We start from the raw sequence: 8,049 nt of genomic DNA on the forward strand, positions 1-8,049 counted from the left end.
GGTCTCTACAGACAGGTGGTCTTTCTTCACAGGTCAGGGTGTATGTTGAAGCATGCATGCTGGTCTGGTGTGTCACGGGGAGGATCAGTCTCTAAAGGCGGTCTTTTATTGCAGTGTCTGTACTAAGCGTCTATAGCGAAGATGCTGTTCATCTGTCACATGACCCGGTACTGGTCAGCCATGTTGGTTCAAACTCCCAAAGTCCACTCAATCCATGCACTATTGGTCACATAAGGTCGGCCATGTTGGTTCCACCATCACGCGTGCAAGATCACTTTCTACACAAATTTACTTTTTTTTTTAATTTAGTCACCGGCATGGCACAGATGTGCATGGGGGGGGGGGTACGGCCACTCTATAGCTGAGATCATGCGCGTCTGCGTCTGGCTGCTCTATGTACAGGCCTCCAGCGAGTCGGATCAATCTCTGTACGCATAGTTGCATCAACAACAATACACTCTACAACTAACTGCCTAGCTAGTGACTGGTCATGGCTGTGCTGGCGGGGCATTCGGTGCGGACAGTGGCCATGGATGCCATCATGCTGAGCCGTATACTGTGGCAACTAACGTTTCTCACGGCTACCGGCTCTGTCCAGGCAGCAGTGGATGAGCCTGCTCTGCTGCTGAGAACTCAGTGATCTGCTGATGCCGGTCACACCTAAGCACTAAGCGAGCTTGAGTTAAACCATGACACTGCATGAACAGCATAGCTTGAACCATAACTACTAGTCACGCATGTGTATGACTTGTACTGCATACCGCTTAACATGTGCATGTTCAGTAAACGGTTCTGATACGACGTGCATGCTAAAGGTTAACTCGAGTTTTGTACTCAATCTTGAATGATGATCTTTAGCCTTAGTTTAGGGTGGAAGCAGCAGTCTGATGGATCAGACTCTCTGAATACTTGGACGGTCGTTATATTTCTGGAGTGGTGAGCGAGGTCGGGGGGGGGGAGAGAGAGAGAGAGAGAGAGAGAGAGAGAGAGAGAGAGAGAGAGAGAGAGAGAGAGAGAGAGAGAGAGAGAGAGAGAGAGAGGGAGGGAGGGAGGGAGGAGGGAGGGAGGGAGGGAGGGAGGGAGGGAGAGAGAGAGAGAGAGAGAGAGAGAGAGAGAGAGAGGGGGGGGGGGGAGGGAGGGAGGGAGGGAGGTAGGGAGAGGAGAGGAGAGGAGAGATGAGAGAGAAAGAGGAGAAAAATGTGGAGAGAGAGACAGACAGACAGACAGACAGACAGACAGACAGACAGACAGACAGACAGATAGACAGACAGAGACAGCCCTTGCAGTTGTGGAACAAGCGCGGTACCTGGGCGTAATGGTAGATGGGCAGCTCTCCTGGGAGCCTCACGTCAATCACATAATCCAGCAGATGCGGAAGTCAGTAGGTGCGCTGTGGCGGAGCCGCCGAAGCCTCACCCTGGCGTCAAAGATCCTGTTTTACAGGTCGATGATCCACGGTAGGTTGTCGTAGGCTTCCAACGCCTTTTATCCGGGGGGTGGGGGAGAGAGAGAGAGAGAGAGAGAGAGAGAGAGAGAGAGAGAGAGAGAGAGAGAGAGAGAGAGAGAGAGAGAGAGGGGGGGGAGGGAGGGAGGGAGGTAGGGAGAGGAGAGATGAGAGAGAAAGAGGAGAAAGAGAAAGAATGTGGAGAGAGAGAGAGAGAGAGAGAGAGAGAGAGAGAGAGAGAGAGAGAGAGAGAGAGAGAGAGAGAGAGAGGGAGGGAGGGAGGGAGGGAGGGAGGGAGGGAGGGAGGGAGGGAGGGAGGGAGAGGAGAGGGGAGGGGGGGAGAGGAGAGAGAAAGAGGGGAGATGAGAGAGAAAGAGACAGAGACAGACAGAGACAGCCCTTGCAGTTGTGGAACAAGCGCGGTACCTGGGCGTAATGGTAGATGGGCAGCTCTCCTGGGAGCCTCACGTCAATCACATAATCCAGCAGGTGCGGAAGTCAGTAGGTGCGCTGTGGCGGAGCCGCCGAAGCCTCACCCTTGCGTCAAAGATCCTGTTTTACAGGTCGATGATCCACGGTAGGTTGTCGTACGCTTCCAACGCCTTTTATCCGTCACTTCAAATTGGCAACATGGAGCCCCTCACACGTCTAACGAAGTGCGCTATCCGCGGCTTCTTCGGTCTGCCACCGTGGTCGCGCACGAGCCCGATTTTTGAACAGCTCCGCCTCACCACCCTGGAGGACATGTTTAACATTAAGCTCCTCATCTTTGTCCGTCGTTGTCTGTTCTCCCGAGCTAGCTCCCTCTTCACCAGCTTGTTCGTGAGAGTTACTGGTGACCGCACTCGGGGAGCAGCACATCACCTCGTTCGAGTACCATTTTGGCCCGGTCCTGCGGGTCGAGCGACCATGCAGTTCATCGGCGCAGTCCTGTGGAACCAGCTCCCGCCTGATTTCCGTTCCGAGCCCAGCCACCTTCAGTTCTGTGCCCTACTAAAAGCGCATCATGGCTCCGTTTAAATGCTTTTCGGCTAGTGTGTTTCTGTGGTATAGCGGACTGAAGAATAGTAAACGTGTTTTGCAATAATAATATATGTATGAAGCTATTTTATACATAGTATGTTCCCATTCCGTTTTTGCTTTGGTGTAGCCCTGAGGTTGATTGTTTATTTATTTCTACCCTTTCTCTCTCCGTACTTCGGTCCCCCCCCCCCCCCCCTCTCTCTCTCATTCCTTCTGTCGTCCACATGTATCAAAGGAGGCGAAATCGCCTGTTTGTGGTGCGACGTTAAATAAACTTCTACAACAACAATAACAGAGACGGAGAGAGAGACAGACAGACAGACAGACAGACAGACAGAGAGTTCTGCGGCATATCGTCGCTATGACTATAATGCTACTTTTAGAAGAGGGTCAACATAATGATTTGCGTCCACTGATGGCAGGCCAGTGTGATACATGTGCATGGCTAGCACCAGTCATGAGCAGAGCACCAGTCACTCTGTTGCAGGTGACAGTATGCAGCAATCTTGAAGCTCTGCAGGTGTTTCTGGGCTGGCTGCTTGTCCAGAATTGCCTGTGGCAGTCTATTCCACACTGGCACGATGCAGTATGGGGAAGAGCGCAGAAGGTAGTCAGGAGCTCGTGGCGAGAGATTCAGCTCAAGCTGGTGGGGATGGTGCTGTGCTTGGGCTGCTCGTGTGCGGCGATGACGTGGCGGTATAGCCGGCGGGGGGCACATGGCTGCAACTTGAGGCAGACCATGGCCACACATCAGTTTGTACCGTAGACAGAGAGCAGAGACCTTTCGCCGAACAAGGAGGCTGGGAAGAATGGTACCAGGGCCAATGACATTTAGGGCACGGAGCTGGACAGCATCCAGCGTGGCCAGGTGTGAGGGAGCTGATCCCATCCACGCAAGGGGGGGGGGGGGCATATTCCAGCATTGGCCGGACGAATCCTTTGTAGACAGTCACCCTGCCCGCGTGGCTGAGGAGGGGTGCTGCCTTCCGCAGGAGGCCCAGCCGCTGCTTAGCACGTGATGCAACTTGCCGAAGGTGGAGTCTGTAGCTCAGTTTAGAATCAAACATCACTCCGAGCACCTTCACAGATTCATCTGGTGGGAGAGGAGTTCCGCCAAATGACAGCTGGGGAGTCACTGTATCCTTCCGCTGGTGCGACAGAGTGATAGTTTGCGATTTCGATGGCTCAAACGCAATCTTCCATCTCTTGCCCCAGGCATGAAGCTCATCTAGGCTGCGTTGTAGTGAGGCATTCGAGGCTTGGTCAAGGAGGGAGTACAAAGTGGTATGTATGTCTTGTAGCAGTTGAGCACTCTTGCGTGGGGTAGTGCCTTTGCTGTTTGCGTTATGCAGAGCTCACTGACTTGTCAGTTTGAGCACTCTGGCAAGGTACGTTCGGGCCTGATTGGAAATTTTTATTTCCATTGCTATCAGGTTCGGCCTCATTTCCTCTGTGCTGCGCTGATGAGTTCAAAAAGAACGAAACAGCATGCTGTCCGCAGATTGAGTATGTATGTATGTATGTATGTATGTATGTATGTATGTATGTATGTATGTATGTATGTATGTATGTATGTATGTATGTATGTATGTATGTATGTATGTATAACTCATAATCACAAGGTGATCGTAGAGGTATTAATCAGCGAGAGAATTGTGAATGATGTCTCTGAATCCAACTCTATCGTGTGCTGCATGAGAGAGAGCATGCAAGGGAAGACCCGTCCAACTTTTAACGTTAAATCCATGATGTCGCGGGCCTTCCTCTCGGTCGAGATCCAGGAGTTGATCCTTGCAGGAAGGGCTTGGAGAAAACGTCATGTCTCGTAACATGGCCAAACCACATCAACTTAAATTTCTTGACTTCGTTCGCTAGCCGCATCCTTGCTCCGATGATGTCATTGATTTCCTCCAGGATAGATTGGTTGGTACGCCGGTCGTGGTATGTTACTCCTAAGAGTCGGCGGAAGCATTTCATCTCGAAGGATGAAATTCTTCTCATTGATGAGGCAGATAATGGTATCATCAGCAAAAGTGTTCAGGTTTGTGCCATGCGACAAGCAGCTTGAAATGTCGTTTACGGACACGAGTAACAATGTAGGTCCAAGGATACTATCTTGTGGGACGCCAGACTGGACAGGGTGCACCGATGAGCTCTGGCCATGAACAACAGCTTTAATGGTGCGACATTGCAGGTAGTGGGTAAGCCATGCGAGCAGTGAACCCCCTATCCCCAGCTGGTGGGCCTTGTAAAGTACGCCAGCATGAGACACTTTTGTCAAAAGCCCCCGCTATGTCCACGGCAACTGCTTGCATAGCTCCACCTTGTGCCATGGCATTGGCCCACGCATACTGTAGGACAGTCAGGAGGTCTGCAGCTCCGGTGCCACGACGAAAACCGTACTGACGAGTATTCAGCAGACGGTGGCGTTCCAAGAAGTTGACAAGCTGGGAGTTGACTACACTCTCCATTACTCTCGACAGGATGCTGAGGAGAGACACAGGTCGAGAATTCGAAACAATTGACTTGGAGGACTTCTTGTGTATGGTGGACACATGGGCTAGTTTCCAGGAAGCTGGCTGGACCCCTGCTCTGAAGCAGCAAGAGAACAAGCGAGCAGCAGGCTCTGCCAGCTCCCTGTGGCATTCCTTGAGGACTCTAGCTGATATGCCATCGGGGCCAGTGGCCTTGTGCGGATTTAGCGCCGCTAGTTGACGACGGACATTGGCTGGACGAAAGTGGATGGCTGTGATCTGAGGTGCCGAGGCATCAAGTTGCACAGCAGGGAGCTGATCAGAGGCAGAGAAATCGTCGGAGCCGAGGCTGCACTTCGTAGCAAAGTATTAGGCAAAGCACTCGGCTTTCTCCCTCGCAGTGGTGTGCTCGTGTCCAGATCTGTCGACCAGGACAGGTATATTATCGCTTTGGCGGCTAACACCAGCAGCTCGCTTAATAGCTGTCCACCATTGCTTGTCTTGCAAGGAGCCAGATGACAGCTTTCTAGAAGCTCGCTCCTTGCATTGCTGTTGCAGTGTTGGGCATGATGCAGAACATGTACACAGTGTGTAACGGATGCCAGTAAGGTTTCTTTCTCTTGCAAGCTATCAGGGTCTTGCCTCCAGACTCTCCAGGCTTGTTGCTTTAGGTGCACCGCTTGTTGGCAGGCAGGTGTCCACCAAACCGGGTCAGTGGCCATTACTTTAATGGTCTTGGAGGGAATAAACTGAGACATGGCATCACGCACAAATCCTGTGAGGGCTTCACAAGCAGCGTCAGGGTCATTTGATAGGACAGTTGGCCAGTTAATGCGGCTAAGATGTGCGCGCATCCTTCCCCAGTCTGCTCTAGCATACTGCCAGACGGTTCTTAGGGCCGGTTGCTCCTTGCACATGATAACACTCCTCTGTCACGCGTAGATCTACGTTCCTCTTTCCTTTCTTTCTGCCTCTGACATGATACTACTCCTCTGTCACGCGCACATTTCCTCTTTTCTTTCTTTCCGCCTCTGACATGATACTACTCCTCTGTCACGTGCACATTTCCTCTTTTCTTTCTTTCTGCCTCTGACAGTGACATGCTCTCCAGCTCTGTCACGTTACACACCTCTGTCACGTTACACACCTCTGACACGTTAGCCCGCCTCTGTCATGCATCTCTCTGTCCGCTTCCTGCTTTCAGTCTGACTTTTATAGTTTCGGCCTTTGTGCCACGTTGTTAACAAATTTCACACACGCAGCGCTCTCGCTTGTACATATGACTTGTACTGTATCATATTTTTTCTCTTTCCGCCTTGTACATGCCGCGCTTCCTTTCTCTTCTCTCTCTTTTTTCTTGTTTTAATATCGTGCTTCGCTCCTAGATCCTCCCGACCTTAGCTGGTGCACCACTAGCACTGGCGGAGCTGAGAGAGGAGTACTGACTGTAGCGACGTCACACACTGTCTATTACGTCACTATCACATAAGCATGCGCAAGAAAATAAAACATTCTCTTTGGTCTCAACTGTAAAACCGGAAAGTCTAACGAGTCACAAAGTCTAAAGTTTTAACGACCAATTCTTTTTCGTTATTTTGAAAATACGTTATCGCTAGATGTCTGTGTAAAGATGCGCATACAGATATGGGTGGCCAGGCAGCCATCGTTAGACTTTCTGGACGTAATCATGCCAAAATTACAAAAACACTTTACTCTTTAGTTTAGGGTTTTACGTCGGGCCCCAGACGACGGCTACTAGACTTTGGGCGGACAACAAATAACTTACTGCAAAACCGGAAAGTCTAACGACCAGAAAGTCGTTAGACTTTCCGGTTTTGCAGTAAGTTCTTTGTTGTCCGCCCAAAGTAGCCGTCGTCTGGGGCCCGACGTAAAACCCTAAACTAAAGAGTAAAGTGTTACTTTATCGGAACAGGCGCACGGACGGTAGACCTACCGATACGCCGGTAGGTACTACACAAAATAATTGTAGGTCTTCAGCAGTACTGGGCAGGTCGAGATTCAAAGTTCTTACATGACACGTGATCGTTGCCGGGGCCATGGCCAATAGGCGATCTTCCCGCCGCGGGCATAATCAGGCCATCAGGACCGTTTGACGTCATTTCGGGAGTTTCAGGACCGTTTGACGTCATTTCGGGAATGTTCGGACCGTTTGACGTCATTTCGGGAATAATTTTTCGACCTTTCGACCTTTGACCTTCCCTAATATGTTGCTTCGCGATGTAAGAAATCAAATCAAGCACGCTCTGTCTGTCATGATGGCTGAATCTTGCCCTTGCCTGCAGCCCTCGGGCCTACGGCCCTTGGGCTGCAGGCTCGGGCAAGATTCAGCCATCATCATGATCATGACCTCCTGAGCGTGCTTGAAGGGGAAGTTAAGGCAAAAATTAAAATTTCACCAGTTGTAGTCTTCGGGGTGCTGAGTCGAATGGTCTTGGTCCGAGGAAGCTGAGACGCTCCCTTCCTACTTGAATCCCAATCGAACTCGCGCACTTCCACCGAAACTGGGTGACTGCGCCCTACTAGATGGGGATTTGTATGCAAAATGTCACTAAAAGCGCCGTTTCGTTCTTATAAAAGCACGGATGACCGCGATTGGCCCGTATGTTGTAGTCTTTTGGACGCTGAGTCGACTGGTTTTGGTCCTAAAAGGCTGCGATGCAGCGTTCCTCCTTTATTCCCAATCGAACATGGTTGAAGAAGCGGTCACGTGGTCCTGGGTGCCCAAATCACCTGGTCACCACGCCAGCAGGTGACAACTTTCACACCAAGGTTCAACTCGAGTTCAACTCGAGTGACAGGACTGCACCCAAAAAAGGTCAAACAGGCTAGTAAGTTGTACCCTGCAGGCACGGTGACCAGGTGACTGGTGTACGCAGGAGCACGTGACCCGCTTCTTCAACCATGTTCGATTGGGAATAAAGGAGGAACGCCGCATCGCAGCCTTTTCGGACCAAAACCAGTCGACTCAGCGTCCAAAAGACTACAACATATGGGCCAATCGCGGTCATCCGTGCTTTTATAAGAACGAAATGGCGCTTTTAGTGACATTTTGCATACAAATCCCCATCTAGTAGGGCGCAGTCACCC

Source organism: Sycon ciliatum, chromosome 1 (genome assembly GCF_964019385.1).
Source record: "Sycon ciliatum chromosome 1, ocSycCili1.1, whole genome shotgun sequence".
NCBI classification, from domain to species: domain Eukaryota; kingdom Metazoa; phylum Porifera; class Calcarea; order Leucosolenida; family Sycettidae; genus Sycon; species Sycon ciliatum.